Source organism: Macaca mulatta, chromosome 7 (assembly GCF_049350105.2).
Source record: "Macaca mulatta isolate MMU2019108-1 chromosome 7, T2T-MMU8v2.0, whole genome shotgun sequence".
Taxonomy (NCBI): Eukaryota; Metazoa; Chordata; class Mammalia; order Primates; family Cercopithecidae; genus Macaca; species Macaca mulatta.
The window spans coordinates 109,512,123-109,530,223 of record NC_133412.1 but is presented as its reverse complement, the minus strand read 5'-3'; the positions used below and the strand labels follow the sequence as shown (position 1 = coordinate 109,530,223).

Genomic DNA, 18,101 nt, shown 5'->3' with positions numbered 1-18,101 from the left:
AGCACACTGATGGGTCTTGGCTCTTTATCCAATTTGCCAATCTGTGCCTTTTAATTGGAGCATTTAGTCCATTTACATTTAAGGTTAATATTGTTATGTGTGAATTTGATCCTGTCATTATGATGTTAGCTGGTTATTTTGCCTGTTAATTGATGCAGTTTCTTCATAGCATTGATGGTCTTTACAATTTTGCATGTTTTTGCAGTGGCTGGTACCAGTTATTCCTTTTCATGTTTAGTGCTTCCTTCGGGAGCTCTTGTAAGGCAGGCCTGGTGGTGACAAAATCTCTCAGCATTTGCTTATCTGTAACAGATTTTCTTTCTCCTTCACTTATGAAGCTTAGTTTGGCCGGATATGAAATTCTGGGTTGAAAACTCTTTTCTTTAAGAATGTTGGATATTGGCCCCCACTCTCTTCTGGTTTGTAGGGTTTCTGCCAAGAGATCTGCTGTTAGTTTGATGGGCTTCCCTTTGTGGGTAACCCTACCTTTCTCTCTGGCTGCCCTTAATATTTTTTCCTTCATTTCAACCTTGGTGAATCTGACAATTATGTACCTTGGGGTTGCTCTCCTTGAGGAGTATCTTTGTGGTGTTCTCTGTATTTTCTGAATTTGAATGTTGGTCTGCCTTGCTAGGTTGGGGAAGTTCTCCTGGATAATATCCTGAAGAGTGAGTCCCAACTTGGTTTCCTTCTCCCCATCACTTTCAGTACACCAATCAAATGTAGATTTGGTCTTTTCACATAGTTCCATATTTCTTGGAGGCTTTGTTTGTTTCTTTCTACTCTTTTTTCTCTGAACTCCTCTACTCGCTTTATTTCATTAATTTGATCTTCAATCAGTGATACCCTTTCTTCCACTTGATCAAATTGGCTACTGAAGCTTGTGCATACATCACATAGTTCTTGTGCCATGGTTTTCAGCTCCATCAGGTCATTTAAGGTCTTCTCTACACTGTTTATTCTAGTTAGCCATCCGTCTAATCTTCTAATCTTTTTTCAAGGTTTTAGCTTCCTTGCGATGGGTTCATACATCCTCCTTTAGCTCAGACAAGTTTGTTATTACTGACCTTCTGAAGCCTACTCCTGTCAACTCGTCAAAGTCATTCTCCATCCAGCTTTGCTTACCAGCTTTGCTGGTAAGGAGCTGCAATCCTTTGGAGGAGAAGAGGCATTCTGGTTTTAAGAATTTTCAGCTTTTCTGCTCTGGTTTCTCCCCATCTTTGTGGTTTTATCTACCTTTGGTCTTTGATGTTGGTGACCTACAGATGGGGTTTTGGTGTGGATGTCCTTTTTGTTGATGTTGATGCTATTCCCTTGTTAGTTTTCCTTTTAACAGTTAGGTCCCTCAGCTGCAGGTCTGTTGGAGTTTGCAGGAGGTCCACTCCAGACCCTGTTTGCCTGGGTATCACCAGTGGAGGCTGCAGAACAGCAAATACTGCTGCCTGATCCTTCTTCTGGAAGCTTTGTCCCAGAGGGGCACTTGCCTGTATGAGGTGTCTGTCGGCCTCTACTGGGAGGTGTCTCCCAGTTAGGCTACACAGGGGTCAGGGACCCACTTGAGGAGGCAGTCTGTCTGTTCTCAGAGCTCAAATGCTGTGCTAGGAGAACCACTGCTCTCTTCAGAGTTGTCAGACAGGGATGTTCAAGTCTGCAGAAGTTTCTGTTGCCTTTTGTTCAGCTATGCCCTGCCCACAGAGGTGGAGTCTATAGAGGCAGTAGGCCTTGCTGAGCTGCGGTATGCTCTGACCAGTTCAAGCTTCCTGGCCACTTTGTTTACTTACTCAAGCCTCAGCAATGGCAGACACCCCTCCCCTCGCCAGACTGCAGCCTCACAGGTTGATCTCAGACTGCTGCGCTAGCAGTGAGTAAGGCTCCATGGGTGTGAGACTTGCCGAGTCAGGCACAGGAGAGAATCTCCTGGTATTCCAGCTGCTAAGACTGTGGGAAAAGCATGGTGTTTGTATAGAATTGTCCCGTTTTTCCAGGTACAGTCTGTCACGGCTTCCCTTGGCTAGGGAAGGGAAATCCCCTGACCCCTTGTGCTTCCCAGGTGAGGTGACAGCCTGCCCTGCTTCAGCTCACCCTCCATGGGCTGTACCTGTCCAACCAGTCCCAGTGAGATGGACCAGGTACCTCAGTTGGAAATGCAGAAATCACCTGTCTTCTGTGTTGATCATGCTGGGAGCTGCAGACTGGAGCTGTTCCTATTTGGCCATCTTGGAACAGACTTGCTCATCACCTTTTTCAAATGTGTAGGCTGACAACAATTAATGTGAAACTAAGGATGTAGAACAAAACTTGGGGAAAATGCCTGTATTTTGAGCCAGTTAGACAAGACTTCCCTAGGCTGGGATTAAACACCCCCAAACGAACCATGGAATGTCTGAAGGCCTCCTTAGCTCATTGAACCAAATCCTGCAGTCCAAGACTGCTACCCTAAGGCCTACATGCTTGCCTCATGGGTCTTGATATTGACAGGATATGGGATACAAAGGAGGAACAACATCTTTCTTTTCTTATTTCCTATAGTTAAAGTGTAAATGCTTTCATCATTTCCTTTTGTTTTGTCCTCATATTGCTATTTAATACTATTCGCATCAGGCAGTGTTGTCCAACACACTCTTAATACCCTCAAGCAATTTTCCATTGCTTCTAGAAGCACCTTTTCCATGGCCATGAGGACTCCACCTTCCTGGGTCACATGCAACCTGACTGCTGATCTTTAACCAACAGAGTATCCTGAACACAGCCCTAGCATGTGAGAAGCAGACAGATTTCAATAATTACTGCTTCTCATTTCAAGTACATTTCCTCTTTCGGGGTAACTGGTGAGAAAGTGCTGACATACTCCTTACAAAGAGTGAGTCTCTCTATAATAGAAAAAAAAAATGTATCTGGAAAATGCAGTGATGAAAAAATCAGAACAAATACTTAATCTAAAACTCTTGTACACTGGAGGGGATGGCTTTGGTTGAGAGAACAATGGTCTTTGTGAAAGAAGACATAATAAAAATCCCTTCCACCTAGTGACTTTCTAGGAAATTGCCATTATAGTGCCTTTAAACCTGGCCACAATTTTGAGCTTCTGCTTATGGGAAATAGAGCACATGATGCCACACTGTAGGCAGCACTGAAGTTGTCTGTTCTGCCTAGGGTTGATGCCCACCTGTCATAAATTAGGAGCTTTGGGGTTTTGTTTGGAGAAACAAACTATCTGACTAACAGTGTCTCATTTATTTTCCCCTTAACAGGGAATGTCATTCAGATGATTGAGAGTACTATTAAAATATCACCAATATTACATTCACTGACTGTATTATTATAGATAGAGGAATTTGGAAAAAATTTGCTCTAGATGAACCAAATGCTGACAGTAGAATCAGTGAGAGTCTACTTTTAGGTGCTTACAAACAAAATTAGAGAAAAAGATATGGATAAATTCTATTGGTTTGTTTGTTTGTTTTGAGATAGAGTCTTGTTCTGTGCCCCAGGCTGGAGTGCAGTGGTACGATCTCGGCTCATTGAAACCTCTGCCTCCCAGGTTCAAGTGATTCTCCTGCCTCAGCCTCCTGTGTAGCTGGGATTACAGGTGGGCACCAACACACTTGGCTAATTTTTGTATATTTAGTAAAGACGGGGTTTCACCATGGTGGCCAAGCTGGTCTCAAACTCTGGACTTCAAATGATCCACTCACCTTGGCTTCCCAAAGTGTTGGGATTACAGGTGTAAGCCACTGTGTCCACCTGATCAATTCGAAAAAGAGGGATTTTTGGTTTTGTTTCTGTTTTTTTTAAGGGTATATATAATGTGGAAATAATAACAAATCTCATTACACACACACATATATATACATATATATATAAATTAATCTGCCAAATAGTTGTGAAACTTAAGACATGGAAATAACATGATGCCTCATTCCCAGCTTCATCCTACTTTTCTACCCTCTGTTATCTCTGCCTCTTCTTCCTTATTTAATTTACTTTTGATCTTGTTGCACACATACACATATATCATCTCAAATTCTTTCTTACTACAAGCCAGATATACATAAAATAAATAGGGTTCATGCGATTGGTGGCTTTAGAACCAGCGTAGGAAGCTTGACATTTCAGTAGGAAAATCTTTTATAAGCCACCTCTGGAATTTAACATGGAAGTGGTTTCCTACCAGAGCGATGGGAGGCAGGCTTCTCAGATCATGTGAGTCCCCTAAGGCAGCTAGCTACACATCATCATACTCTCATTTGTCTTTTCTGCATATGCTATATAGCAAACTGTCAGGCATGAGGTACTGGTTGACTAATAAATGATTAATTTGCATTACTTTATGGCATTTCTGCTCAGAACTACAAACATTCTATATTATTTCAAGGTTTAGTCTCAAGCAATCTAAAGCCAAGTGGGTTAAAAAAAAGATGTGGGCATATAAACATGCTGTCATATTTCTGATAACCAGTTGCTTTAGAAGAGGGCTAGTTGCATATAAATTTTAGTGAAAGAAAATTAATATAAATCATTGTTTCACTGTAGCAGGATTTTAAGCAGCTGAAATCCACCTTCCTAGCCTTTGGATTCTGTCTGTAAAAGGTTGCCGTCAGAAGTGAATGTTAGAATATTTTTTTCTGTATTTAGCTTGGGAATGTGATCTTAGAAACCTGGATTAATTTCTCTTCCTTCCACTGCTTGCAACCTCCAAACAGACTTTGCTAATTTTAAGCTATTCTAGCCATACTCTGTCCCTGGGTTGACTTAAGGAGGGTGTTCTTCTGGTACATCTGTAACCACCTTGGATTAGAGCCTAGATAGACACGCCATTCTCAATATTGTAATGGCAAGGTACAGTGTACTTCATCTGTGCATTCTAAAAGGGTTTTAAAAACAATGAGTTGGTCATAGAGCAGTTTGGGATCCTCGGCCAAAGAATAGTTGATGAATATAATGCTAATCACACCAGGGGCAGTCGTAATAAGACACGATGAAGTTCCTTCCCAGAGATCTGAAGTTAATTCATGACTGGAATTAGACACACAGTGCTATGAGAGGCATTGTTGAAAGAAGTGATGTTTAAGCTGAGGCTTCAAAGGTGAAGTGAGAAAGGATCCATCAATGAAGGCAAGGGGAATCATGTTCAGTCAGTGGGACAGAGGAGGCAAGTACTGAACACAGAAAAGTATGGTGCATTCAAGGAACCAAAAGGTGATTATTGCAGGGTGACAAGGAAAATGGGTATGGATAAGGGTGGGAAAGTGGTAGGGACCTGAGTGTGAAGGTTCTTACAAATTAAATTGCTTGAACATTTAAGGGTTATGGGAAATCATGAAGCTCTTTAAGTACCTAATCACATTTATATTGTAGAAAAGGCATTCATCCATCTAGGTAGGATGCTTCTTCTCATTTCCACACTTTAGTTGTCTGTGCTGGAGGGTGGAGAGGTGCTGACCCTGCTCATTGCCATAGAGAATAAGTTGGCTTCTCTTAGAGTCAAAAAGACATGCCTTTCTTCCTGGGTCCTTTGCATCTGCCTGCAGTGCTCATACTCTTCACTTGGTTGACTCATTCTTACTCTTGTAGTCTTACCTTGAAAGTCACCTCCTTAGAGAGGTCCTCCCTGACCACCTCATAATTACAATGCCCTCTCCCCATATTCTCTATTTCAGCACTTTGCTAATTTCCTATATAGCACTCATGACAATTTGCAAGTTGGGGTTTTCTTGAGGAACCCCTTTTTGTCTTTCTCTCACTAGTATAAAAAAGCTCCATGGCATTGGAAATTCATACCTTGCCTGTGTTACTCACTGGCATACCCAGAGCACCGTCACGAGAGACTGAGTGTAGGGAGACCAGTTAGGGAACCGCTGTAATCATTCAAGTGAGAGGTACTGGTGTTCTGGGCCTAGGTTAATAGCAGTGCATTCATTTAGGGATTTTTTAAAACAGGCAAAACAGGTCTTGATAATTGATTGGATGGTGGGAAAGAGAAAGGTCAAGAGTCCCCAGACTTCAGGGACTCTCAGAGTTCTAGATGTCCAAAAGGATTAGAAAAAAAATCAGCTGTTACTAATGGAAATCATATAATAAGCAGTTTCAGAAAAATTGTTCCACAGCTATTATAAGGGTTTTAAAGCTATTATTAATAGTAAAACTGAAATAGTAGGTAGTAAGCAGAAAAAAGAGCACTGATTTATAGCCTGCAGAAGGATTTCAAAGTGTTGCAATAAAAAGCAAGTGATAAATGGTTTTTAGAAGTATAGCAATCCCTTGTTTGAGACTGCTCAACTGTAATGATAATTCTTCAGTTACAGAATAGTATAAAAGTAGGTGTAAGGTGGGCTTTTTTGTTTGTTTGTTTGTTTGTTTTTTGCTGTGTGGGGTTTTCCTGTAAAATCCAGGAGAACTGCTGGACAAATTCTAGAAGAGCTGTAACTGGTATAAGATTTAAGTAACATCAAATCAGCAGACTTCAGTAAGATTTTAGAATAATGCTAATCAATATGCTATATATACATATTTATAACTATAGATACCAACAAAAATGTCTTCTATGATTTTTGCAATGTTTGGAAAAAGAAGTCATAGTACAAGACACTTTCTATATATATTATGTTGATTACTGCACCTCTTTGCAAAGTTAAATTTATTGATTTTATTTTAAAATTGCAGGAACTGGCCTCTATGAGTTTGCAAATGACTTGTCCGAGGACAATACAGTTAATTAATCACTGAACAGGTCTTAAAGTAGAGGACAAACTAGAACCTCCATTTTACAGATCAGAAAAGTGCTCCAGAAACACTTGCCTGTGGCCACGGGGTTTGAAATTGGTGGAAGCAGAACTAGGAAACAGCTTACCCCTTCAGTCTACTTTTTCCTCTGTAGGTCAGTACAGTACAATAAAGCCCTGTCACATTTGGGTTTGGGAGGCTCTTTGGAGGCAGATCAGGGACAAGTGTCGTCTCTACGCATAGGGCTCACTCTCTGCTGCTCAGTTCTCCTGGTGCCCTGTTTTCTTTCTGTGCTTCTTTCTCCTTGGGGTCCCCCGATACTACTGGCAGTGTTTCCATGGACTGGTGAAGCAAAAGAGGAGAGGAGTCCAGTCCACATGCTACCTGTGTGACACTGCTGGTCTCCCCATCACTCTCATGGCCCACATAGACTCTTGAGTTAGGGCCCTTTCCTCAGTGATAGCAGCTCCTGACAATTGACTCATACAAACAGTATGAATCAATTGAAGAAACAGTGCTTCTTCCTAGAAATTTCCAAGAAAGAGAGAAAGAGAAAGAGAATCTGATGGACCCAGTTCATCTTTTCAAGCTAGGGCACATCATAGGGCACTGGCCTATGGGTTGGCCACCCTTGCTTCAGGTACCACTCCTGGTCCATCAGCTGTGAGGATATCACAGTATTTACAAAGGGCTGATCTACATAGGGCAGGGCTACAGAGAGGGCAGTTCTCCCAAAGTGGGATGTGGGCCTGGCAGGTATTTTGTTGTTTGGTTTTATTTTTTGAGACGGAGTCTCTCTCTGTCACCCAGGCTGCAGTGTGGAGTGCAGTGGTACAATCTCAGCTCACTGCAGCCTCTGCCTCTTGGGTTCAAGTGATGCTCCTGCCACAACCTCCTGAGTAGCTGGGATTACAGGCACGTGCCACCACACCTGGCTAATTTTTGTAATTTTAGTAGAGATGGGGTTTTGCCATGCTGGCCAGGCTGGTCTCGAACTCCTGACCTCAAGTGATCCCCCACGTCTTGGCCTCCCAAAGTGCTGGGATTACAGGTATGTGCCACCACACCCAGCCTATGGCAGGTATTTTGAAGCTTGGTTTGTCTAGGTCAGTCCAAAGGGGAGCTACAGTTTACAGGGACAAGAGGTTACTGTGGTAGAGGGTGGACAGGGGACTCCCCAGGACAAAAGGGTTTGAATTGAATCTTGAGGTATTGATTTTTGGTTGGCCCAATGTACTAGTCAGGATTCTCCAGAGAAACAAAACCAGTTTATTACAGGAATTGGCTCACATGATTATGAAGGCCAAGAGGTTCCACAATCTGCCATCTGCCAACTAGAGAACCAGGAAAGCCGGTGGTGTAATTCAGTCCAAATTTTAACCGGGGAGCTGATGGTGTAACTCCCAGTCCAAGACCAAAGTTCTGAGAATTGAGAGGAGAGGGTGCTGCTGATGTAAGTCTCAGAGTCCAAAGGCCTGAGAATGAGGAGCTCTGACATCCACGAGCAGAAAAAGATATATGTCTCACTCAAGAAGAGAGACAGAATGTGCCCCTCCTTCACCTTTTTGTTCTGTTTGGGTTCTCAACAGATTGGATTATGCTCACCCCCATTGGTGAGGGTGGATTTTCTTTACTCAGCCTACTCTCTGCTCAGAGAGAGTAACGCCTTCCAGAGACAGTCTCACAGATACACACAGAAAGAATGATTTACCACTATCTGGGCATTCCTTAGCTCAGTCCACTTGACACATAAAATTAGCCATCACCCTCAGTAAGGAGAGGGGTGACACGAGGGACAGAGAAAACGGCAATGTGCAAAGGCACAGAGGCTTGGCTTGAGAGAGCACAGCACACACAGGAAGTGCAAATCATTCAGTGTGGCTGGAATGTCAAGTCTATGGAGGAATGCAGGGAGAGATGGGGCTGGAAAGGTAGGCAAAGCTAGACTTGTGATTCTCAGCTAGAGGCTGTATTACCTTACAAGTAGCATTAGGAAATGTAGATGATCTTTTTACATTTGTTTATTTGTTTTCCAGTTATGATGGGGAATGGGGATTGTTGTTGGCATTTAGTGGGTGGGACTAGAAATGAGAAGGGCAATCCTGCAAACAGAAGAACTGTTGTGCCCTAACTGCCAACACTGCTTTCATTGGGAAACATGGGGCTAAACTGTGAAGGCCCTTCAATGTCATGCCAAGGGATAAGGATTTTAGTCCCAAGAAGGGTGGTGAGTAGGAATAAGGAGTCTAGAGAAGCTTCTAGATTTTGACTTGGGCAGTTGGGTGGAAGGTGGATCTAATCATTGAAGCTGGGATTATAGGGAGAGGGGAACAGAGGTAAGAAATTGCCAGAAAGATGAATTCACATTGCATATGTCAACATATAGGCGAAGTTGCCCGAGAGTCTGTTCAAATGCACTGCATAGCTCAGGAATGAGACTGGAGGAGCGATGTTGATGTGGAAGTCCTCAGAGCATCAGGAATAGGTGAAATTGTGGGCATAGATGAGATCACTCAGAATGAGTGTGAATTTTGGATTATCCAAGGCCAATTTTTAATCTTAGACAGGCTTTCCTGCTTTCTACTCAGTGTGTTCACAGGAAATACCAATTAAAATTAATTTCAACATAAGTAAAACATAATTAGGAAGATAAATTTCCTGCCAAAAATATAATGAACTCTAGAGTGAAATGTAAAATGTTTTTAGCTCACTTATGTGACACTTTTATATGATGCTTTACCTTTCTTGATTCTATGAAGCCTAGTAAGTTAGAGCAGAAAATATTTTAGAAGTTTTAAGGAGATTAGTAACAAAAAAATGAAGGTTAGTTCTTTCTCCTCTTTCTTAAGAGCTCAGATGATCTGGACTGTGTATTTCTCTGGTTCCTCATTTAGCTGACGGTTTTCTGACCTATTACAGAGGGAAGTTGTCAGCTAGTTAGAAGGAAGGAATATACCAGGACATAAACTTTGTTTCTCCTCCCTCTTGTCATAGAAATTATATTTTCCCTCTGTTGTTCATCTGAAGCATGCCTGCCCAGATAGAAGGGGCAATGCATTGTATGATTTTTTTATGATCTAGTGATTTAAATCTTAAGTTTCAATGGAGAAAACTGAGCAGCCTAAATTATTGGCACATAAACCCATAGAGAATAGTCATTGATTAAGATTATCAATAGATGTTATTTTCAATAACAACAGGAGTGTGTTCTTCACCACTTCTAGAAGCACGTGGAAGTTCTTGGGAAGAATACTATTACTGCGGTTCAGACTAGCTTAGATTTTCAGATTGTTCTCTACTGAGATGGTTTCACTGGGTTTCAGTAGAATGGAGTCATGACTGTTTTCTAACATAATACTCAGCTTCCCTTGGGATCTCCCTGGGAAGGGTATGGAAACAAAGATTGAGTAGAAGCTGTTAATTTCCTCAGATGACCTGCCATTCAGTTAACTGTCAAAGGCCCATTTGTAAATAACAGCACAGATTATCTGCACTCCAAGTTCTTGCCAAGTGACTGTCACTTGGAACACTCTGTGGACAGATTCTTATCAAGAACTTAATTGTGAGAAACAACATTCATACAGGGTTGTCTGTAGACGTGCAGTCCATAATTTCCCTAGAAGATTGTTTCCCAAAGTGTCATCCTTAAATTTCCCTGAAATGTAAACAGGTAGTATATGATAAAATGATCAAATTGCTTTGGTAACACTCTAGATTAGACAAAGTTTCTTTACTGAAGAACTTTTTGAAACATTAGTATATGTCAATGTACATGTAAATATCCAAGAAATAAGAATCTGAGTAGGCAGTATTTCTCAAATGTACTTGATCACAGAGCTCTTAGATAATATTATGAGAAATATGCATGTGTGGCTGGGCGTGGTGGCTCATGCCTGTAATCCCAACACTTTGGGAAGCCGAGGCGGGTAGCTTACTTGAGGTCAGGAGTTCAAAACCAGCCTGGCCAACATGGTGAAACCCTGTATCTACTAAAAATACAAAAATTAGCTGGGCATGGTGGCACACACCTATAATCCCAGCTACTCAGGAGGCTGAGGCAAGAGAATCGCTTGAACCTGGAGGTAGAGATTGCAGTGAGCCGGGATCACATCACTGCACTCCAGCCTGGGTGACAGAGCAAGACTCTGTCTCAAAAAAAAAAAAAAAAAAAAAAAAAAAAGAAAAGAAAAGAAAAAAGAAAGAAAGAAAGAAAGAAAATACTCATGTGCCTCAGGACACACCTTATACTACTGGATATTCTAAATTTTATGCCAGGTCATCAGCATTCTGGGCACTTGATTACTTTACTCTGGTCTCCCTTCTCATAGAATTACTTTAAATTTATAGTATGTGATTAGCCTATATTGAAGGACATTGTAAAAAATAGCCCTATAGCATTCACTATTATAAAGATGGCCTGTTAGACATTGTCTGTGGCCAAGCCAGTAACACTCTGTTGGGGTCCATGGAGACATTTCTCTTAAGTCAACACAGTGATACTTATACTTCATCTGAGCAGCTTATCTTTTAAAATCCTACAGTCACTATAAATTTTGTCACTGATATTTTTTCTTTGCTTTCACTGGTAGGCAGTTAAGAGTGAAATTTGCAGTCTACCTCTAGCAATAATACATGACTGTATGGTATGCACTTTGTACAAATTTTATCTTGGTTTGCGTATGTTTTCTTTCCCATACTTCCCACTAACTTAATTCCCAAATTTAAAAATCCTGTTCATTCACTCTTCCAATAAAAATTCATTTAGCACCCTCTCTGGGACAAGCACTAGTCTAGGTGTTGGAACTATAATGATGATAAAGATATATATGGTCTTTGCCCTCCAAATCTTATAGTCTAGAGCTGGATATAGACTAGCAAATATACAATACCCTGCATCCAGTGTGATAAAGGACATGATGGAGAAGTACAAGAGGGATACCTAACCCCTGTGAAGAGATTGGGGAACACTTAAGCCTACTATATACAACCATTAGAAATAAGCTTCTTCAAGCACACTGACTGACCTACAGCTTTGGACCTCTCCTTTATTCTATGGTCAAACCCCTTTGTGCCCATCCCCTGTCCTAAGCTGCATCCAGCATGGTGTCCCAGGGCTGCACTGTTATGCTGGATTCTTCTGCTTTGGTGTTTGGGCCAGTGCCTACTCTCATTTCCTGGTAGGAGATTCTGCAAAGTCTCATGGCTAAACGTATCTGGCTTTGGATAGTCTGTGTTTCCAACAGCCCACTGTTGGGGGAGGGCTTCCATATCCAATAAACTAAACATAGTTAGGAAGATGGTAGAAGGAGAGGGAAGAAGGTCATGAGGACATATCCATTGGATGTACCTGCATTTAGGAGGAAGAAGGAAGAAGAGCTAAAGAAGCATCCAGGGAAGGAACTGCCAGGAAGACAGGAAGCCTAGGGTGGCTCGGGGTCACTGAAGCCTCAGGACGAGAGGATTTTAAAGGTACAGAGTAGTTAAGAGGCCTAAAGATTATTGTGTAGCCACTGGATTTGGTGATGAGACAGGTAAAAACTACCTCCAAAGAGCAATTATACCTGGGTGATTAGGATGCAAAGAGTTAAGAATTATAAGTCCAGTGTGATTGTGGGTGGGGAGGCAGTGGAAACAGCAAGTATGGACTAGTTGACAATTTGGGGAGTAGGCGGAAAGTGAGAGCTAGGGTGGTACCTTAAGGTAACAGCAGGGTTAGGGGAAGTTTGGTGCTTTTTTGAAAGACCAAATGCTTCACCCATATATATGTCTCATCACAAAAGACTGCCTAAATGTAGCTATGCCACGGTTGCTGGGCACTGGGATAATGCACACAGTCAACATTCTGAAATGTCTCTTAAAAGAGCACTTGAATCATAACCTAAATTTTTAGGAGGGGCAGTGATTTCTTATCCACCATATCTTGATCAAACTTCAGATAGCCTTAACCTAATATTTGAAAAGTGAATAGTTTAAAGTCATTTGTTGAGTTGTTCCTTTGCAGTAGGGTAATAACCAAACAGTGACAACTAAACAGAGGATTTTGCAAGCAGAGCACCTCTGCTGGCAGCAGCAGCCCAGGGTGGCAGCTGTCCTGAGGGAAAGACATGGGTTTGACACTGAGGAGAGTGAAGGGAAAGCTCAAAGGGTGAGGATGGTCCCCAAAGTCTTCTTAAACTGTAAGTACAGAATATAGGACAGCACTTCAGGTAATAGGGTAATGGGACAAAGAACTTCCTGGTGACTTCTGCACATACACACATGCACATGCACATACACACACATACCTGTGCTACTGATCTACCTCTATGTGTGTCTGCTGAGGCCCAAGCTTGCCCACACTTTGAGGTCATTCTGTTTGTGGTAAGGAAGCAGACAAGAAGTCCTGGAGATTTTCCTCAGATTCTTTGCTTAGCTACCTCTGGGAGTCCACTGCGCAGAAGGGCCCTGAGCCCTGCTGCCCTCTCTACTCCTTCATTGCTAAGGCCTGGCCTCCTCTAATCCTCACTGTAGATGCTTGCCCTAAAGGGGATCATCTTCTTCATTGCTCATCCCACTTCCCCTGTCATCCTTGCCTGGCCCATCCTTCCAAGGACCAGTGTTAATTCACTGGGTCAGGGAAAAGCTAATAATAATATCAGCTAACTTTAGAGAGTGCTTATTATGTGCCAGGCACTGTTCAAACTGCTTTACATGAATTATTTCATTTTATCATCCTAACAAATCTTTGAGGTGATGGGTTTACAGATGAGGAAGCAGGACAAACAGCTTAAGGAACTTGTCCAAGGTCACACATCTAGGAAGTTTCAGAGCTGAGATGCTGGATTCAGAGTCCATGTTCTTAGCTCTTAGGTTATATTATATCATGTATAAGTTTAGATGAAAAAGGCCAGGAGAACAGACAATTCTTCCACACCACTACCTGTCAGCAGCATAGGCAGAGGCTGGGTATTAGCAGAGCCAGAATCCAGGCCTAGAATCTGGGCAACAGGCCCAAGGCCTCAGTAGACAGAGGGAAGCTCCCCTCCAGCCTAAGCCAATAGGAGGCTTCATTTGGGAAAGCCCATCCATGGGATGGCTGGGTGGGGGTAGAGAAAGAAACACCTGGCAGGGCACGAAAGTGGGAGATTAAGGCTGGATCTGCACAATCCAATGGCTTATATCATTTTCCTTGGACCTACATTAGAAGCCCTGTTATGGGCTGAATTATGTCCCCCCAAAAGATTTTAATGTCCTAGCTCCCAACCTGTGAATGTGACCTTATTTCGAAATAAGGGCTTTGCATATAATCAAGTTCAAATGAGATGATTAGCATTGGGCCTAATCCAATTGACTGTATCATTATAAAAGGGGGGAATTTGGACCCAGAAACAGACACACATACAGGGAGAATGCCATGTGAAGATGAAGGCAGAGACTGGGATGATGTATCTACAGGCCAAGAATGCCAAAGATTACCAGGAAACCACCAGAAACTAGGAGAGGGACATGAAAGTTCCTCCCTCACAGCTCTCGGAAGGAATCAATCCTGCCAACACTTTGATTTTGGACTTCTAGCTTCCAGAATGGTGAGACAAGTGATTTCTTTGTTTAAGCCACCGCATTTGTGGTACTTTATTACAGCAGTACTAGGAACCTACTACAAATCCTAATGCCAAGATCCCAGCTTCATGTGAAGCTCAGAATGGCTGAAATGTTCTGGCTGTAGTTCACACTCACAAGTCAGAAGGCTCTCTCAGGGATCCCTCTTTTTCATGATAGAGACCCTGGAACAAGCAAGAAGGAAAGGGAAAGGAAGGGATATTTGTGAAAACTGCAGACTGTCAGAAGATACAGGCACATTAAGTCAGTATTTGCAGACTTAACACAAATTCAACTGGTACTGCATCAGTCATCAGCCGTTAGATTTTGTCATCTGTCTCTGGCAACACAAATCTGCAACTCCTTCATTTAAAGAAATATGCACATTGCTTACTAATCAACATGCACTATCATCTGGTATTGCAGAGCAGGTGGATTAGTTAGGATGAGTTGCATATCATTCTAGAGGAAATGCCTGAATCTCATGCTCACCTTCACCTCCCAAACTGGACTTTTCAAGACATACAGAGAACTGGGAACTTAGCAGTTATGGAAAAGTCCTGTGAAATAAAAAGTAAGAAATATGCTCTCAAGGTTAGTGCTTTATTTTGAAGGTCTCTGTACCACTTTCAAGGCTATACACTAAAGATGGGAGCTTTTTCATACAAGTTACTTGTATCCTGACCTTTCTGGCTGTCTTTTCACCATTCTAGACATTGGAGTATACAGAGCTGGATCTGTAGGGTTAGCCTCAGCAGAACACATTGATAGCAGAATGATAGATTCTTGGTAGAAGAAACCATCCAAGCCATGGCAGAATGAATGCTTACCATTATGTGGGAATCTAAATAAAATGAGACACAGGAATCTCCACATACATTGGTATCTATTAGAAGTTTTAGAAGTCTCACTAGGTGATGCTGTCATAATCACCCTCTAAGGTCCACAAGGATTCTGGTCACTGGGATGTGAAAGCCAGAAATGCTGAAATTTCCAGCCTGTATGCTGGGAGTCACATGTCAATGAACTTTATTGAGTCAAGGTAGTAATCAGGTGTGCCTAAGGGTCAAATCAATCTGAGATTCACACTGTCTGAGTTTTCTCTGAACCTAGTCTAGTCAAAAGGCATCTAAGCCTTTCTTTTTTTTATTTTTAGCCAATGAGAATGTTCCACTAACATGTACATATAATATTAATAACCAGAGCAAATGTTTCTTCCAGTGGAAAGACGATTGCCAGGGAACTAGAGGCCTGGATCACTGTCCTGGGAATAGAAACCCGAGCAATTCAAACCCTCTTTCCTCATTTGTAAAAGATGGACTTGTACCTAGTAATCTCAAAGGTAACCTATAGGTCTAAAATTTCACAGTTTTGTCTTAAACCCCCAATATTCATATGATTGAATAAATAGTATGTGATTTTTCAGCACATTCTCATATTTTCAAGTAATCATTTTAGAAATCAGAAAGAACAAAATTATTGCTGTCACAGTAGAAAACACTCACTCCACTTTTCCCTATTATCAATTTGTGACCTCATTTAGCATCTTATTATAAATGACCTGATTATTAATACTGAATAAAACACTCTAATCATAATAACACAATAATGCAATATTGTTCAGTACACATAATAAATAAACGTCAGTTTGATGGCTATCAGTGGATGTGAATTGGGAGTGGGGTGAGAGGGGAAGACATAACTACCCATGTTGGGACCAGTTCTTTAACTGTTCTTGTAGCTTCAATGACACTTTTCTTTTTTTTTTTTTTTGAGATGGAGTCTCGCTCTGTCACCCAGGCTGGAGTATAGTGGTGAGATCTTGGCTCACTGCAACCTCTGCTGCCTGGGTTCAAGTGATTCTCCTGCTTCAGCCTCCCAAGTAGCTGCGATTACAGGTGCCTGCCACCACGCCCGACTAATTTTTGTAGTTTTTGGTAGAGATGGGGTTTCACCATGTTGGCCAGGCTGGTCTTGAACTCCTGACCTCATGATCCACCTGACTTGGCCTCCCAAAGTGCTGGGATTACAGGCATGAGTCACCGTGCCCAGCTTCAGTGGCATTTTCACAACATTCTTGCCCAGAACTTCTGAGTAATTTTCTTAGTTATTGTCAAAATGGTTGTTTTGCTCCATTCTAGAAGAGGAAATGTTTCACTGAAGATCAAAACCTCCATTTGTATCTACGAAGTCCATGGCAGCATTTTATCTATTGTTGTTATTATTATTGAAAATTAAAGGTGCAATATTAAATATTTTCAGTGGTGGAAGCTATAGAACTTTTGCCTTCTTACAAAGAGGGTGCACAATGTAACTCTGATTACTAGCCGATTGTGTGGAACAGCCAAGGCTTTCAGTGAAAGGAATTTCTGCTGACAAGCTCTTAAAAGGTCATGTGCTTGGCCCTTAGCCCTTGAACATGGTGAACATTTGCCATGGATAGCAGCCTTGAAAACCCTATGGCCCATAATAAAAGAAGAGTCTCCCCGCTTTTACAGGGTCAAACATATGCTGCATGCTTCCCTGTCAGCCCTGGCAGCATAAACAGGTTCCTTTCATAATGCAGCATATAGAAAGCCTGTAATTATCAGCTGCAGGTAGTGACCACCTGCCCATGGAATACACAGAACTGGAAAAAAACGTGGAAGAATCTGTAGTAAGAAGGATCCTTTTGAATTGTTCCTGAGAGGCCCCACCTTTGAGGGTTTTAGAATAGATATGACTTTAATCAGCCTCCTTTTGCTTACTGAACTGGCAATTTCAGTCAGAAGGTAATCATACACAGACAATTATGGCTTCAAGAATTTTACTAACATATTTAGCCAGGGCACTACTCCATTGAATTTCATATTACTGTATTTTCTGGGCTAACTTTCAAAACTAGGATGCCTTTGTTTGGTATTCATTTTGGCATTTGATTATCGAGTGTATCTTGCACACTGCCAAGGATCCCCAGTGAGGACCAAGCTACCAGCTTACTCTCACAGCCACCAGGAGCACTGCCTGGGGAAGACCTGCAGCTGAGTCCCTCCCCAGGATTTGCCTTCAGCCTAAGGGAGCTGCCTTACACAAGGTTATACCCACTTTCTTTGGCAGCTCATATCCAGTGGTTGGTCTATCGAGTGGTACAAGGCACACCCCCTTATCTCAATTTTGGAAAGCTCTGAAGGGTCATCTTAGGTTCAGAGCCTCCCAAGGGATGAGATAAAGTCTCCGTTGTGACTGAATTATAGTTCAATATCTCCTTCTGCCCCATCCTGTCTCCCTCACTCCCTTATAGGTACTATTACTGACAGCATCCCTACAATAAACTCTGCACACAACCTCATATAGATTTTGTAGAATTGTTTTATTTTTAAAGTCTTCTTATTTTAAAAAAATTCAGATTGGTGATTAGACATTTCAATGACTATCTCAGATTTAGGTTTCTGTAATGAGAGGATCCAACTATCCATTGGCAATTTCCCATGTGTTCCTAGTCTGGAATGACTTGGGTCTCGATTAATTCATTAGACTTTGTCTACAACTCTTACGATTAGGGAGTTGAAAGTCAGCTTTCTACCCACATAGCTTCTGTTGTTTTTAGTCATTTCAAGATGTCTAAAATAAGGCTTAACACTATCTGCCCAACATCTCTCTCTGATGTTAGTCAAAGGATACAAATTTCAGTTAGGAATAATAAGTTCAAGAGATCTATTATACAACATGATGACTATAGTTACTAACAATGTATTGTATTCTTGAACATCACTGAAAGTAGATTTTAAGTGCTCTCACCACACAAATGATAAGTATTTGAG

General features: G+C 41.7%; 1 long non-coding RNA gene and 1 other non-coding gene across 2 annotated transcripts in view; both read right to left on the bottom strand.

Moving 5' to 3' along the window:
• Nucleotides 1–18,101, bottom strand: part of LOC106999401 (uncharacterized) — a 151,286-nt gene that overhangs the window by 63,115 nt on the left and 70,070 nt on the right. The gene's annotated exons all lie outside the window — the stretch shown is intronic.
• Nucleotides 6,371–6,431, bottom strand: LOC114679826 (U7 small nuclear RNA). The gene has a single exon (XR_003731919.1). It is a non-coding gene; the product is annotated as a U7 small nuclear RNA (small nuclear RNA).